Raw genomic sequence first — 18,558 nt, 5'->3', positions numbered from 1 at the left:
AGAGGCAACCATAATCCTCCTGGGTACACAACTTCAGTGACCTGGGACTCTCACCCCCATCCCCTACAGTAGCCACAGCAAAACCTGCCCAAGGAGAGTCTGAGCTCAGACACACCTAGCCCCTCCCGCACCTGATGGTCCTTCCGTATCCATCCTGGTAGTGGAAGACAGAGGCCATATAATCTTGGGAATTCTAGGACGCTGACCCCGCCAGTCCCTTTCCACACTACTACAGCTGTTGCTTTCTGGAAAGTGCCACCTCCTGGCAGGAGGCTAACCAACAAAAAAATAGAGCATTAAACCACCAAAGCTAAGGACCCTCACAGAGTCCATTGCACCCTCCACCACCTCCATCGGAACAGGCACTGGTATCCATGGCTGAGAGACCCATAGATGATTCACATCACAGGACTCTGTGCATACAACCCCCAGTACCAGCCTGGAGCTGGGTAGACTCGCTGGGTGGCTAGCCCCAGAAGAGAGACAACAATCACTGCAGTTTGGCTCACAGGAAGCCACATCCACAGGAAAAGGGGGAAAGTACTACATCAAGGGAACACCCTGTGGGACAAAAAAATCTGAACAGCAGCCTTCAGCCCTAGACCTTCCCTCTGACAGAGCCTACCCAAATGAGAAGGAACCGGAAAAACAATCTTAGTAATATGACAAAGCAAAGCTCATCAACACCTGCCAAAAATCACACTAGTTCACCAGCAATGGATCCAAACCAAGAGGAAATTCCTGATTTACCTGAAAAAGAATTAAGGAGGTTAGTTATTAAACTAATCAGGAAGGGACCAGCAAAAGGTAAAACCCAATGCAAGGAAATCCAAAAAATGATATAAGAAGTAAAGGGAGAAGTATTCAAGGAAATAGATAGTTTAAAGAAAAAACAATAAAAATTTCAGGAAACTTTGGACACACTTTTAGAAATGTGAAATGCTCTGGAAAGCTTCAGCAATAGACTTGAACAAGCAGAAGAATGAAATTCACAGCTTGAAGACAAGGTCTTTGAATTAACACAGTCCAACAAAGACAAAATAAAAAGAAGAAAATATGAACAAAGCTTTTAAGAAGTCTGGGATTATGTTAAATGATCAAACTTAAGCATAATCCATGTTCCTGTGGAAGAAGAGAATTCTAAAAGCTTGGAAAGCATATTGGGGGGAATAATCTAGGAAAATTTCCCTGGGCTTGCTAGAGACCTAGACATGCAAATACAAGAAGCACAAAGAACACCTGGGAAATTCATCACAAAAAGATCTTTACCTAGGCACATTGTCATCAGGTTATCCAAAGTTAAGACAAAGGAAAGAATCTTAAGAGCTGTGAGATAGAAGCACCAGGTAACCTATAAAGGAAAACCTATTTCTCAGCAGAATCCCTACAAACTAGAAAGGATTGGGGCCCTATGTTGAGCCTCCTCAAACAAAACAAGTATCAGCCAAGAATTTTGTATTCAGTGAAACTAAGTATCATATGTGAAGGAAAGATACAGTCATTTTCAGAAAACAAATGCTGAGAGAATTCACCATTACCAAGCCATCACTATAAGAACTGTTAAAGGGAGCTCTAAATCATGAAACAAATCCTGGAAACACATCAAAACAGAACCTCTTTAAAGCATAAATCACACAGGCCCCATAAAACGAAAATACAAGTTAAAAAGCAAAAACAGAAAACAAACTAAAGTACTCAGGCAACAAAGAGCATAATGAATGCAATGGTATGCCACATTTCAGTGCTAACATTGCATGTAAATGGACTATATGCTCCACTTAAAAGATAAAGGACTGCAGAATGGATATGAACTCACCAACCAACTATCTGCTGCCTTCAGGAGACTCACCTAATACATAAAGACTCATATAAACTTAAGGTAATGAGGTGGAAAAAGGCATTTCATGCAAATGGACACCAAAAGCGAGAAGGGGTAGCTATTCTTATATCAGATGAAACAAATTTGAAAACAACAGCAGTTAGAAGACACAAAGAGGGGCATTATATAATGGTAAAAAGCCTTGTCCAACAGGAAAATATCACAATCCTAAACAAATATGCACCTAACATTGGAGATCCCAAATTTATAAAACAATTATTAATAGGCCTAAGAAATGAGACAGACAGCAACATAATAATAGAGGGAGACTTCAGTACTCTGTTGACAGCACTAGAAAGGTCATCAAGGCAGAAAGTCAACAAAGAAACAATGGATTTAAACTATACCTTGGAATAAATAGACTTAACAGATATATACAGAACATTTCATCCAACACCCGCAGAATACACATTCTATTCAATGGTGCATGAAATTTTCTCCAAGATAGACCATATGATAGGCCATAAAGCAAGCCTCAATTAATTTAAGAAAATTGAAGTTATATCCAGCACTCTCTCAGACCACAGTGGAATAAAACTGGAAATCAATTCAAAAAGGAACCTTCAAAACCACTCACATATATGGAAATTAAATAACCTGCTCCTGAATGAGTATTGGGTCAAAATCAAAATCCAAATGGAAATTTAAAAAATTCTTCAAACTGAATGACAATAATGACACAACCTATCAAAACCTCTGGGATACAGCTAAGGCAATGCTAAGGGGAGATTTCATAGCCCTAAATACGTACATCAAAAAATCTGAAAGAGTACAAACAGGCAATCTAAGGTCACACCTCAAGGAACTAGAGAAACAAGAAAAAACCAAACCCAAACTCTGCAAGGCAAAAGGAACAGTCATCAGAGTACACAGACAACTCACACAGTGGGAGAAAATCTTCACAAGCTACACATTGGGCAAATGACTAATATCCAGAATCTACAACGAACCCAAACAAATCAGTAAGAAAAAAACAATCCCATCCTAGTGGGCTAAGGACATGAATGCACAATTTCCAAAGAAGATATGAAAATGACAAACAAACATATGAAAGGAGGCTCAGCATCACTAATGGTGGGTGAAGTGCAAATCAAAACCACAATGTGGTAGCACCTTACTCCTGCAAGAATGGCCATAATCGAAACATCAAAAACGGTAGATGTTGGTGTGGATGCACTGATCAGAGAACACTTCTACACTGCTGGTGTGAGTGTAGACTGGTACAGCCGCTATGGAAAATAGTGTAGAGATTCCTTAGAGAACTAAAAGTAGAACTGCCATTTCATCCAGTGATCCTGTTGCTGGGTATCTACCCAGAGGAAATGAAGTCGTTATTTGAAAAAAATACTTGCACACGCATGCTTATGGCAGCACAACTCACAATTGCAAAATCACAGAAGCAACCCAAATGCCCATCAGTCAACAAGTGGATAAAGAAACTTATATATATATATATATATATATATATATATACACACACACACACACACACACACACACATACACACACACACACATATATATGTGTATATATATGTGATGGAATACTGCTCAGTCATAAAAAGGAATGAATTAACAGCATTTGCAGTGACCTGGATGAGATTGGAGACTATTATTCTAAATGCAGTAATTTAGGAATGGAAAATCAAGCATTGTATGTTCTCACTGATATGTGGAAGCTAAGCTATGAGGACACAAAGACATAAGAATGATAATGATGGAGTTTAGGGACTTGGGGGCAAGAGTTGTTGGGGCAAGGGATAAAATACTACAAACATGGTGCAGTGTATACGGCTCAGGTGATGGGTGCACCAAAATCTCATAAATCACCACTAAGGAACTTATTCATGTAACCAAATACCACCTATACCCCAATAACTTATAGAAAAATAAAAATTAAAAAAAATGTAAAGGTGAATGGTAGTAGTGAGTATTACTTCCAATTATGGAGAATTCTGTGGTGGATAAAGAATAGTTAACTGAGTAAAAAAGTCAAAGAAATGTAGAAAAAAAATGTTCTCCATTACTCAAGAAGACATTTCACTGCATGCTTCTGTAGATACAGTAATCATACTTAATTTTGATGGTTATTTGATGCATGTTAACTGATAATACTCATTTGGTTGAAGAACATGGAAGACTTGAAGCCCTAGGAGACCACCTTCTAAAGAGTCTTATTTTTTGGTATGGATGATTCATTAAATGTATTTTTTGAATCTCCTAATGTATTATTATAAATTTTGTCTTTCTAAATAAGGTAATCTCATATTCAAATTCTAAAGTTTAATATACTTAAACATAAATCCTGATCATTCTTAATGTGTTTTTATTACTAGCTCTATAAAGAAGACAGACAGTATAACATTTCTTTCTGACTATATGATTTTCTGTGTTGTGAAAAATAGCAAATTTATTTAAGTAATTATTTCATAAATTATTGGTCATATCAAGAAATAGGTGTCTGTTGTTTACTTGAGATAATTCTGTAATTTAGTATTTCTCACATTTAATTAGTTGCATAATTAATTGTAACTTGGGGGGCAAAACATGACAGATAACATGTGAATTGTTTTCTGTTTGACTTCACTAAAACTCATTTTATTCTCCTGTGCCAAATACATGCTGAGATCTCAAGTAATATTTGAGAATGATTTCTTGTTGTTATTTCCCTGAAGTTAGGTTTCACTTGCTTGCTTTTGTAAAAACAAACTTTGCTAGTATTTTGGCAGAGCTATATGCTTTCTTTGACAATAAGCTACTGATTTTCTTATTTCAAAAACCAACGCCTTTATTTCTAATTTTATGCTCTAATACTTTATAAAGTAGTTCTTTTTCTCCAATGTAAATTTAATTTGGTTATTCCATTTTTCTATCTTGATTGTCTATTGAAAATATTTCAACTGACTACATCAACTTTTTAATTCTTTCAATAAGCAGAGGACTATTATACTTTATTTTAGCTTTTAATTCTAATGATCAATCCTTTGTAGCAAATCAAGTGATCAAATAAGATAAAACCACTAAGATTTCACTGAATCTCCGTATAGCAACAGTACTGTTGCATACGTTTTCTTTCTCTTCTCATTTTTTACCGACCCCAGAATTTAAGTTAGCAGATTGAGATTCAGTACTCTGCCCATGTTGAAAGAAGCTCTAAGAAGCTCTAAGAAGCAACAATATGGAAGCCTTGCTGATTTTTTCTGTAAATCTGTTACTGAAAAAAGAGATTATTACATTATAGGACATCTTTGGATAAGCTGATCTTTATGATTGTAGCCCAAGAAATACTTGAATTGAGCAACTGGCTTGTTTAATACTGGCTATTTGACCCTCTTTCCATTAGCTACCAGCAAATTTAGATGTGTAGTCCATCTCAACCAAACCTTTAGGAGCTTAACATGTATTATTTGTGTACTAATCTCATCCAGGCTTCATCTCAAATTCCCTACTTTGAATCTTGCTTCTTCATTCAGTTATTTTGTTGTCGTTGTTTTAACTGTGGTAACATAAAATTTACGATCTTACTCAGTTTCAAGTGTGCAGTTCAATAGTGTTAAGTGCATTTACGTTGTGCATCCAATCTCCAGAACTCCTCCAGTCTCGCAAAACTAAAAGTCTATGTCCACTAAACAACAAATCCCCATTCCCCTTTCCTCCTGTCCCCTGGCAATCACCATTCTACTTCCTGTCTCTGTAAATTTAACTATTCCAGGTACCTCATAAAAATGGAAACATACAGTATTTCTCTTTTTGTGTCTGACTTATTTCACTAATATAATGTCTGAAGTGCATCCATGTTGTAGCATGTGGCATAATGTCCTTGCTTTTCGGGACCGGATAGTATTTCATTGCATGTTAGATAAGATGTTTTGTTAATCCATTCAACCATCAATGCAAACTTGCGTCGCTTCTTCCTTTTGATTATTGTAAATATTGCTGCTTTGAACACGGGAGTACAAATATTTCTTTGAGACTCTTATTTTAATTATTTTAGGTATATACCCAAAGGTGGAATAGCTGGATCATGTAGTAGTTCTATTTTTAACTTTTTGAAGAACTTGCATACTTTGTTCCATAGTGGGTGCATCATTTTGCAGTCCCACAAACAGTACACAAGCATTCTAATTTCTCCACATCCTTGTCAACACTCGTTATTTCTGATTTTTTATAGTAGCTATTCTAATGGGTGTGAGATAGTGTCTCATTGTGGTTTTGGTTTGAATTTCCCTGATTATTGGTGATGTTGGGCCTCTTTTCTTGTGTTTATTGGCCATTGGTATATCATCTTTGGAAAAATGTCAATTAAAGTTCTTTGTCCATTAAAAAAATAAATAAACTGCAGCCAGAACGTCTCCCCCTGCCACCAGCAATTAGTTAGTATAAAATAATCTCAAGTCTGCCATAAAATTTATTTTTCTGTCCAGGAGCAAGAGCATAGTGAAACAGTTAAAAGCAAATGTCCTGTAGTAGAACTCCCTTGTCCAAATCGTGTTCCTACCATTCATTATCCTTCTGAAATTGGGCAAGTTTTTAAACCCTCTTTAAATTGAGTTTCCTCAAGGTACCTAATAGGGCTTCTGTGAAAACTGAGAGAATTCACATTAAATATTTAGCACACAGCCTAGAACATGATAAATGATGCTTGATATCATTTTTTGCAAATGATGCTAGATATCATTATTGTCATCATTGCCTTTGTCAGGATTTGAGAGACATAAAATTATGTGTAAATATAATACTAAATATAGATTAATAATACTAAATACAGATTAGGAAAATGTTTCTAGGAATTTTTAAAAATTATGCCTATAACTGATGTAATTTCAAATTTTATAAATAGCGTTCAATGAGAATTCAAAAGAATTAGAGAAATTAAACATACATCAACCATATTTGGGTTAGTAACCATATGTTTCTGTTCCAAGTGTATTATAAAAATAGGGCATTTTCAGTAGAGTTGCATTGGACATATTGAGCTGCATTTCCAATATACAGAAAATTTAAATGGTAAGAATGTGTTTTAATTCATAACACTCATCTATGTGAAGATGTTTCTACCCCTGAGATTTATAAGTCTCCCTACCTATAAAACATAGTTTGAATGCTATCCACCAATGTCCAAGCCTATGGAATTGAATAAGTCAAAAATACATTTTTATGGCTTTGAAATAAATTTATTAAAATCAGAAAATTGGAAACTCACGTGTGCATTGGCACCAGTCCTTTGTCTACAGATAGTCTTTCAATGGCTTTGTTTTCCTCTCTCATTCCTTCCTCCTATGACATTCTGCATTGAGGTTACGGAAGAGAAACAAAGGTGAAAAGACTTTTGTCAGTATTTTAGGGAAGCTGAAACCCCCTCTTTAGTGCCAAGATAAACAAGACAGGGGAGCTAGATTGCAACATTCTCTCACTTGCAATAGCTGATAGTCTACAGTATTGGCTTCAACTATCTCACTTTTTATTTACAAATGTATCAATGTGTTTCTTTTTACAATTAAATTAGTTTACATAAACACAGAAATTCATGATTTTAAGTAAAATTATATGTTACTTCATTTTCCAGAAAATTATTATCTCTGTTCCAAGATGTGATTCATTTGAGAAAGGCTAGTCCCATTTTACAGATTTGATTTCTCTCATAAGTACATATTATCCTCACTTTTAAGATAATTAAATTTCAGAGGAGCTAAATGACCATATAAGAAACCACAGTGAACTAGGGGCAGAGCCATAGTTATAATGCAAATAGTTTTAATTCCACTGTAATGTACTTTCCATTGCATATTGTTGCCTGTGTGTGTGTTTGCGTGTGTGTCTGTGTGTGTGTGTGTGTGTGTATGTGAATGTGGATGTGCTTCTAAGGAATTGTACTGCAAGTCCCCTTAGCTGGCATTGATTTGTCATACTATTGTTATATGTTATTATTGTTATACTTTAGAGTGTAAGAGAAGTGCTCATCTCCCTTTTTTTTATATAACATTAGTGATTACTCTCTATGCTCTATCCACTTTTCTTGATATTTTTCAGCTATTTTGAAACTTCAGCCAAAACAAAATTCATAAGAAATTTACTAGTTTGTTTCTCTAACAAAAAGATAAAGTTTTTAAAATAAGCTCTCACTGATGTTTTATCCAGTCCAGGATTCTGAATTTGGCAATAACACTAAGAAGCAATCAACTGAAAAGTATGTCATTTTTCTAGGAAGTTAATTTCCAAAGCTCTTTAACTTTGATTTTTATATTACCTTAGCTGAATATGAACGTATAGTTTCTCTGTTGCTTTGTTTTTATATTTGTAATAAAAATATATAAAATGTCTATAAAGTAATGATTGCTTGCTTTGTTTGGCTTCTGGTTAAATAACCATCTTTTGAATACTGCCCATCATTTAGGGCCTAAGTTTTGACGCATGTGGCAGTTAGTAAGACTCAATTCCTAACTTTTAGGCACCTAAATCTTGTGCAAGTGATAGGAAACATTGAAATATTCTTGTAATGCAATAACTTAGGAAAATTAATGGAGAGTGCAGTGAAATTGGCAGCAGGAATACCAATTAGGAGACTGCTGCACCCGTCCAGATAAGATAGCAGGACTGAGAGTATTGTAGTGGCAGTGTGATGGAAAAAGAAAGATTATATTAAGGTTCACTTTAGACAAATTTTAATTGCTCTCATTTGTTTTCAGTTAACCTGTTTGTTTTTGTTTCTTCCCTTTTGTTCTGCCCCTATATAATCAAACAATAACTTCTAGACATGAAGGAAAAATACATTGGTTAGTTTCTGTTTAGTTTTGTATTTTATTCTTATTTTTTAGTTTTGACAATTCCAGACATATTAAAGTGCAATAATAAAACAAAGAAATAAGTTTCCCAAATACTTCTATTTTATCACATTTGCATTAACCTTTTCAAACATACGAATACACACGTAAACACACAAATGCACACACACATATATGTGTGTGCATACATATATATATATATATATATTTTTTTTTTTTCCTAAACTCTTTGAGAGTAAGTTGTAGACATGGTGTCCCTTTAGCCCTGAATACTTCTGTGTGCATTCCCTTAAAACTAAGACTTTATCCTATAAAACTACTGTACAATTATCAAAAACCCTGAGTTGTTTCAATGTCCCCAATTTACTCTTTATCCACTCCACTGTTATACTCAGGATAACCTCTGTTTTTCATCATGTTTTACTCACTTATCTATCTGTTTCAAAAATTTGGATTTTCATGTGCAATCCTTTAGCTAATTTCTAGTGATTGCTGGCTCTAAATGAAAACATAGCCACACCTAATACATTCCACAGAAAAATCTACCCTGTCAAGCAGAGGCCTTGAGTTCTCCATCCAAGATTGTGAAATGGAGCCAGTCATCATCTAGCAAGAAATGAGGCTTCTGTCTCCATGGAGCTAGTTAGCCTCAGTAAGAAAATCACTTCCCATAGCAATGCCCATGAAGTTGAACTGTGCAAAAGCCTACTATGCATTGAGTTTAGAAAAGAGAAATAAGAAAGATAATGTAGTCAATGCAAGTCCAAGTTCTACCATGGGAAAAAGTTTCTGGAGGAAGAGACTATGGTAAATGCTCTTTCTGTTTCAGAAATTTGTCAGAATAAAGCCAAAAAATACTGCCAATGAAAGCTGTAATTCTCTTTTAAAGAAATTTTGTTAAAAATTCACATGTAGGCCGGGCGCGGTGGCTCAAGCCTGTAATCCCAGCACTTTGGGAGGCCGAGACGGGCGGATCACGAGGTCGGGAGATCGAGACCATCCTGGCTAACACGGTGAAACCCCGTCTCTACTAAAAAAATACAAAAAACTAGCCGGGCGAGGTGGTGGGCGCCTGTAGTCCCAGCTACTCGGGAGGCTGAGGCAGGAGAATGGCATGAACCCGGGAGGCGGAGCTTGCAGTGAGCTGAGATCTGGCCACTGCACTCCAGCCTGGGCGACAGAGCGAGACTCCGTCTCAAAAAAAAATAAATAAATAAAAAATAAAAAAAAATAAAAAAAAAATTCACATGTAAAATATAATTACATATTTACACAGCACATAGCTACATAAATAATTGTACTTTAAGCATATACTTTGTAAGTATATTCTTCAAGAGTAAAATGCATCTTTTTCTACTTAAACATGATGCAACTATTCATGTTTATACAGGATATATTTTAAACACCACATGAGTTGAATAACTATATTTTAAGCATGTACTTGACATAAATGTTTTCCACTGGCAACTATATCTTTCCTGTGCATTTAATGAATTACATTAAATGAAGTACATAAAATTATGCCTGAGTTTTTGTTTTGTTTGTTTTTAAGGCACAGAAAGAGCACTAAGGAAATAATTATAATCAGAAATCAGTTCATGTACAATGTCTATTGTGCTTATCATCTCAACCTCTTAACCTCATTTTAATATCTGACTTGGAATATCTCAGAAACTGGCCTTCTCACTTCTGATTTATATGCAACTAACTGATGCATATACTGGATTCGCATCCAGTAAAATGAAGGTGTCCGGTGTGATGCTTCTTCAACTGTTCTTAATTTTTGAGTTCTAAAAACTTTAATTCATCAATTTTTATCCATCTATTTTTGTTAGGTAGAGAAATAAGATATTTTGTATATTTAACTTTGAAAATACTCAGATACATGGTGTTGAAACTATTTAGTATCTTGACTGTGATGATGAATACACAGGTGACAAAATTGTATAGAACCTAATAAATGCATACAAAGATACACACACAAATAAGTTACACTGAAAACTGACTAAATCTGAATGAGATAAGAATATTATATGAATGTCAGTATCTTGGTAGAGATATTACACCACACTATTATAAAATATTACCATTTGGGGAAATAGTAAATTATGCAAGGTATATTTCTATATTTTTTTCTTATAACTGTATGTGAATCTATAATTATCCCAATAAAAATTTCAATGAAAGAAAAATTTTCATGTAACTTTTAAACAATCTTATCCCTCTTAACTAAGAAAAAATATAACATGCATATTCATTCTGCATTATTTTGAAGTTTTTCTAAAGGAATTTTGTTAAACTTGTTTGTGGTGAGACTCTAAGCAAATGAATATCAAAAAATAATTATATTTAATATCTGATTATTTAAAATGAAGGATGACTGTTATTTATTACGTTCTGAAAAAGACCAAAAATGTTCATTTGCCTTTACCAGTAAGGAACTCATTATGTGGCGAATTGGGCTACTTTTTGTGGGGAGAAATCTTAATAATAAAAAACTAAACAATAAGAAAATCAACCACCTGATTAAAAATGGGTCAAAGACCTTAACAGTCACCTCGCCGAAGAAGACACACAGATGTCAAATAAGCATATAAAAAGATGTTTCACAACACATATCATTAGAGAAGTAAAAAGCAAAATGAGATAGAACTATATACACATTAGAATGAATAAAATTTGGAACTCTGACACTGACAAATGCTGATGAGGACATGGAGCAACAGGAATTCTTATTTGTTATAGTGGGAATCAAAAATGGTACTGCCACTTTGGAAGACAGTTTGGTTATTTCTTATAAAACTAAACGTATTCTTACCGTATGATCCAGCATCACAGCACCTTGATATTCATCCAGAGGCTGAAAACTTATGACCACCAAAATCTTCACATAAATGCTTATAGAACCTTTACTTAAAATTGACCAAAACTGTGTACAATCAAGATGTTCTTCAGTAGGTAAATGAATAAATAAACTGTAGTATATCCAAACAATGGAATGTGATTTAGTGCAAACAACAAACAGCAACAACAAAAAGAGCTATCAAGCTACAAAATAATAAGGAAAAATTTTAAATGCTTACTACTAAGTGAGAAAAGCCAATCTAAAAGTATTATATACTGTATAATTCCAACCAGATGACACTCTGGAAAAGGCAAAACTAGGGAGAGAGTAAAAGGTCATTATTTGCCAGGGGTTGGTGTACTTGGAGGCATGAAAAGGGAAGAGGTAGACCACAGGATTTTTAAGGCAGTGGTAAATGCTCTGCATCATACTATAATAATAGATACTTGTCATTGTATGTTTGTCCAAACCCATAGTCTGTACAACATCAGGCATAAACCCTAAGGTAAAATATAGTCTTTGGGTGATTATTATGCAACAGTGAGGCTCATCAACTGTACCAAGGGGGATTCTGATAATAATGGAGGCTATGCATGTTTGAGAAAAGGGGATATGGAAAATCTCTGTACCTTCCTCCAATTTTTCTGTGAACTTAATATTGTTCTAAGAAAACAAAGCCTTAATAATAATTAAAAGTAGATATTGTCTTTAAACTGTTTTCGTCTCGTCTTCATTGCTATATTTTATTTTGTTTACCTCCTGACTTCCATGCCTCTTCTCTAATCCATTCTCTATGGCACAGCTAGAGCAGTACTTTTTGCCCTTCATGCCAAATTCATCAGCACATTATCGTGAGAGGCAAACTTACCATGAAGCTAAAAATGTTTAAGTGTCCCACACCTGCACAAACCCCTCCCAAGGCTTTGTGCTTATTTTTGCATTTATGATTTTCTGTTCATTTCTTTAAAAGAGATAGGATTAAACTTCAGGGTCCATGAAGCTGATTGATATCTAGTGCTGCCTGGCATTTTAATTTTCAGATTCTTTGTCCTACCTTTTTATTTCTGTCAAGTGCTGGTGGAACAATTCCAGTTTCTTATCTTTTCATCTGTATTACTTTGATAGTGAAATGATCTTGCTTTCCTATGTCAAATAGGCAAAATCTCCCTCAAACATCTAGTTCTATGTCTATAGTCTTGTTTGTTCTTAAAATGATTTCCTATTCCCCTTCTTTAAAATTGGAGAAGCCCCTTTCTTTGTCTTTCTAAAGGTAATAACCTGGATTTTTCAACTTCCTTTTTTCCCTCAATCAACTCACTCTTTTCTCATCTACAGATTCAAAATTTTAATTTATTAATGTAAATATATTGGCTTATTTGTGTTTTTCTCTTCTCAAATACTACAGAAGCCAAACACAATCACAATAGACAAACAAAAGTTCCTTGGAATTCCCATTCTTATCCAGCTACTGCCCATCCTGTGATGGAGATTTCCAAACTAAGCATCTCAAAGGTGATGAACAATTTATGTTTCTGAGTTCTCACCTCCTTGATTTAGCTTCTGAAACTTACTCCTAAGATCATGCTGAAATTTGATTTCCAGTGTGGCAGTGTTGGGAGGCAGAGCCCAGTGGCAGTTGTTTGGGTTATAGGAGCAGATCCCTCATGAATAGGTTAATGCCCTCCCTCAGGAATGAGTGAACTCTGTTAGAAATGGATGAGTTTGGGTAAGCAAGTTTTTTTTCCCCCTCTCACAGTGTGATCTCCCTGCACACAGCAGTTCTCCTTCCACTTTCCTTCAGGAGTGGAAGCAGCATGAGGTCTGTACCAGATGTAACTGCCCAATCTGAAACCTTCCAGCCACCACAATTGTAAGCCAACTCAACATTTTTTCTTTATAAATTACCCAGGCTCAGGTATTCTGTAATAGGAACACTAAACAGACTAAGACCTGTGGCTTGACTACTTCCTCCTTTAAACACTCTCCTCATGGTTTCTGTGACTCTGCAAAATCCTGTGTGTGTGTGTGTGTGTGTGTGTGTGTGTGTGTGTGTGTGTTTAACTACTGAACCGAGCATTCCTTTGGGTTCCTGTTCCCCTGTTCAGCCCTGAAATGTTCCTGTAATAGGCTTATTCTATTAAAGTTATTTAATAAACTCATTCATCCTCGTATCAAATAGCATTCCTATGCTTACTCATTTATTCAGTCATTGCATGTTGAACACTCACTTTATGAGTGGCACTGTGCTTAATACTGGGGATAATATTTGAGCAAAAGTGATATGCTCTTTAACCTTTAATCAAATAATCATGCAAGTAAACTGCTAACTACAAGAGATGAACATGATCATCTAGGAAAAAATACGCTATACTCAGTGAATGTACAAAAATTGGAACTGATATGGGAAGGGTTTTCCTGAAGGCATTGTATTTTAGCTAAGTTATACAAGTAGAAATTCAGTGAACTTATTAAACTGTTAAACGTACCACAGGTTGTGGCAGCAGCAAAATAAAGACTCTGAGGCCTTATATAAGACTTCAATAATTTGACTATCATAAATTGCAAATTCTTTTGTACTAGTACCTCAATTTACTTTTGCCTGATAACCTCTCCTCCACTGGAATGTGTTAGGTGTATAGTTAATCAAGATTCCCTGCTTTTCCCTTGCCAAGGAATGTGTATGTAATCTAAATTAAGTCAGTCACATATTTTCTTACTGAAATGTAATTTTTTAACAGAATAAAAGAATTGGAAACAAAATTGGAGTTCATTCATTGCTGTATGGCTACTGATATTAAACTGTTTAAGCCTGATCTCTGGATCCCAGATAAATCTTTTTTTTTTTTTTTTTTTTGTGCCTGTTTATCTAGCCTTATCGTCAGTTATGTGGACATTCTCATATAATTCCTTATAATTTTCCTTTCTGCTAAAGTTAACCCAATTCAGTTTCAATTCCTCACCAGATTGAAAATTGATAGATATCTCTTTCTATGACCTAATTTAATCTTGTTTTATTCCTCCCTTCTTTTCTTTCATCTCCACTGACCAACTTTTCATTCAAAAGTTTTAATTTAATTTTGCATTTATTCCTATGACCAGGAATCTTGCATATTAGCATGGGGTTTTTGAATGAAAAATTGGTCATTATGGAAGAAAGGAAAGAAAGGAGGAATAAAACAAGATAAAATTAGGGCCTAGAAAGAGATATCTATCAATTTTCAATTTAGTTTAAGGATTAGGCCTCCATCCTAAAATCACAGGGGAGACATTATTACAAAATGTTCAAAGAGAGGAGTTATATGATCAGATTTATATTTTTAAAACACAGCTCTGGATTTAGTTAGGAAAATACAATGCAAGCGGAAAGCATATATATGGGACCATTTAGGAAGCAATTGCACTAGAAAAGAGAAAGTTGAAATAGAGAAAGCAGATGGATGTTAGAAAAATTGAGGAAGCAAAACTGACAGTTTTGTCACTTATGGCAGCAGGAGGAAGATAGCTTCTTCAGGATGGCCCTTGGGTTTCTTGAAAGTCCTTAATGTCAGAGATGGCTTGGAGAAAACTGTTACTGAAATTTCTGGCTTGTAGAATTGGATGTTTGGAAATGCTACTTCATGATGAACTAAGGGATAATGAATGACAGTTAGACTTAGGTAAGGGCATATTTTGAGTTAGGTAAGGGGATATTTTTTTTTTTTTTTTTTTTTTTTTTTTTTTTTTTTTTTTTTTTTTTTTTTTTTTTTTTTTTTTTTTTTTTTTTTTTGAACTCATTATATTATTAATAATTTTGTGACATCAAAGAAGAGTTAACCAATAGGCATTGGCTATTTGTGTCTGAGGCCTGGGAAACAGTTTTGAGGGTTATCTCCAGCACTGACTATTGTGAGCTCCAGACCCACACAGCCAACTTCCTACTCAGCATGTCTACTTGTAGGCCTCCAAGGCACCTCAGACATCATACGTATAAAAGCCAAACTTTGCACCACCCTCAAAAAACATACCTGTTCCTCTTCCTTTATTGTTCATCTCAATGAAATTTATTACTATTCACCTGGTTGCCATAGTCATTAACCTATGGATCATCATTTTTTTTTCTTATATTACCTATTTCAAAAACAATCTACAAGCTCATTTTACATACTCTCAAATTAATTTTGATTCATTTATATCCTCATGTCATGCCATAATCTTTTGTATTTATTTTATAATTGTGAATATCAAACTTTGCATTTTCTCTAGAAGCTGAATGTCTTCCAAAGAGTGATATGTGTGCTCCTTTAACATCAGTCATTATTCTCTCTGGTTTTACTATTGTTATTAGCTTGCTATATTTAAATTTAATGAAGCATTTATTCTCAATCAAGAAGACCATTGAGATGATACAATTCTGTAAGTCCGTAGTGTGAAATCAGAGTAATAAACTTTATTTGGTGTGAGATGAGAAATGACTGAATATGCTTTTTATTTATTAAAAAGGTTTTATTCTTCCTCTATGATATTTGTAAGTGAAGTAAATAGTACAAAGGTATTAGATATTTTCCTAATCTTTAGATTTCAGTGATAAAGTGTTAAAGAGAAAATTCCCTGGGCAAGGACAACCTGCCCCCTTTTAGGTATTCACTTCTGAGATCCCATGGTAAAGTCAATCTTTATCTTCCTACAGATGTAGTTTTTAAAGCATAAGGTAAAGGAAACACTGAGACATATTAGCATATGTTGCTTACTGAAGTCTAGGTTTTAAAACAATTATTTTTGAATGTCAACATAGAAAATTCAGACATTTTATACCCACATTAATTAGTCTACACATTCATAATACATAAAAAACCAAGATGATATTTCTTCCATGTTTCAGGATTAACTAGAATTTAAAAAAAGGAAACAAACAAAGACGCAAAAGCAACTCATTTTTTACACAACTGTTTTTCAATTTTCTCTAAGCAAACAAAAATATACTATTCACAATTGAAAATTATTCATTCACTGAACTAAAGTAATTTTGTAGTATTACTGTCCCTTACTTATTATACTTTTTACCATCTCTTTCACACTTAAATATTTCCCAGATTTGATTCATGAACCACTGTACTTACTAAAAAATATATACTTCTGATCCTTGGCTCAAACATATCATAGTAGACTCTATGGATGTAGAGTCCAAAACTGCATTTAAACAGCACTCTGAATGATACTTTACTCTTTAAATTTTAGTACTTGTGCTGCTAAGACAAAAAATAGTGATGTAACTTTGGTCATCCAGAGTGTAATACAGAGAGTAAGCAAAGGTGATATCAAACTTACATTGCCAAGAAGTAAAACTGATAATGATGAAAACAATATGTTTGGACTTGAAATCCAGTAGCCCTCTAAATGAATGCAAATTTCACATAAATATGATCTTTCCTTAAGCAAAACAAAAACAGGAGGAAAACCTAATGAAATATTATTGCCAAATTTTAGGTGTCTTGCCCATCTTCTGTTTGCCTTTCCAAAATACAATCTAGTGATTTTTGTAGCCACAATAGAGAAGTTGTTTCAAAACTAATGATTATTGCAAAATAATTGTATATCAATTTTAATCTTTTTATTCTTTTGTGTGTGCAAATACAGAGTACACTTTAAATAGATACATTTAGATGAATAAATTTAGCTCTTATACTGCAGTGACTTGATTTTGATGGATCAAATATTTTATTTAAGTGATTAGATTATGTATAAATTCATTTTTATATCATCATGTATAAGTTAATCCCCAATATATATTTTATATTATTAGGATTAAAAGTCAAATCAAGAAATATATTTATAAGAGAATCTGATCAGCCTACTTTCCTCATTCTGAGAGAAAGAAATCTAATTACTTTTTGAATAAGCACTGACATATTTGGTTATTTTTCCTCCTTTGGTAAACTACTTTAAGAAAATGACCTACAAAGCGTCTTCTTATTACTACATGTCTCTCACTTGTATTCCAGAGCAAGATATAATAACAATGACCAAATGCGCAAAGACAGCTTGCTCTCTATTTTTGTAAATAAAGCTTTATTAGAAAGCAGTAACCACCATTTGATTACATATTATTCATGGCCGGTTTCATACTAAAACTGTGGAATTGAGTTGTTGTCACAGAAACAGTGTGGCCTATAAGCCCTAACATATTTACCATTTGGCCCTTTATAGAGAAAGTTTGCCAATTCCTGTGGAGTATACCTAGCATATAGGTCAAATGGAGTGGATCAATTTCTATTTTTTCCTACTATGGCAAATTAATATTCAATAATAACTGTAAAATGAATTGAAAATAATGACTTGAAAAGATATGCAGCATGGGAAAATTTTCTGTTGTTAACTTTATTTTTATATTTGTACAAGTAGAAAAATAATTTAGTAAAAAAAAAAGAAAATAATGGAATAATATATTGTAGTACCAAAAAAGAAAAAAACATCCCCTTAATTCTTTTAAATTCAATTTATTTTTACATGAGAAAATATACACCTACAACAGTTCATCAAAGTTAATCATAATTTTACAGTAACTCAAAAGTGAATGTTAATAAACATGGAATGATTGTGAAAGATGTATTTTAGACAAATAGCAAATTATACCACTGATAGAGTTTTCTTTCCTGGTTTTAACAAATACAATTAAATATTATTTTATAGATTACATTTTAATTTAAAAGATATTGTGAAAATATTTTTAGCAAAGCAAAATATTGCACCCATAGTTTTCACTTACTGCTTTAAATTTTAAATACAAGTAAAATCTCCATGTGGTCATAAAAATAAGAGTAAAGTAACACAAGTTTTGTTTCTTGTCTTTACAATCCCTGTGTGATGTCTAATCTATTATTTAAACACAAGAATATGAAATACCACAGGAGCTGGAGACACAAACTGTGCTTGAAGCAAGACTGAATGATTCTGAACTGCTGTGAATTTAATCTTGAATGAGTGTGTGTATTCTTCCAGGTAGAATACAGAGTTTATTAAAGTATAAGTAATTAATATACTGCTAATTTGAAAGTTACATATATTGTGAAACTCAA

The sequence above is a fragment of the Macaca thibetana genome, chromosome 11 (assembly GCF_024542745.1).
Source record: "Macaca thibetana thibetana isolate TM-01 chromosome 11, ASM2454274v1, whole genome shotgun sequence".
Lineage (NCBI taxonomy): Eukaryota > Metazoa > Chordata > Mammalia > Primates > Cercopithecidae > Macaca > Macaca thibetana.
This window is presented reverse-complemented; position numbering follows the sequence as displayed.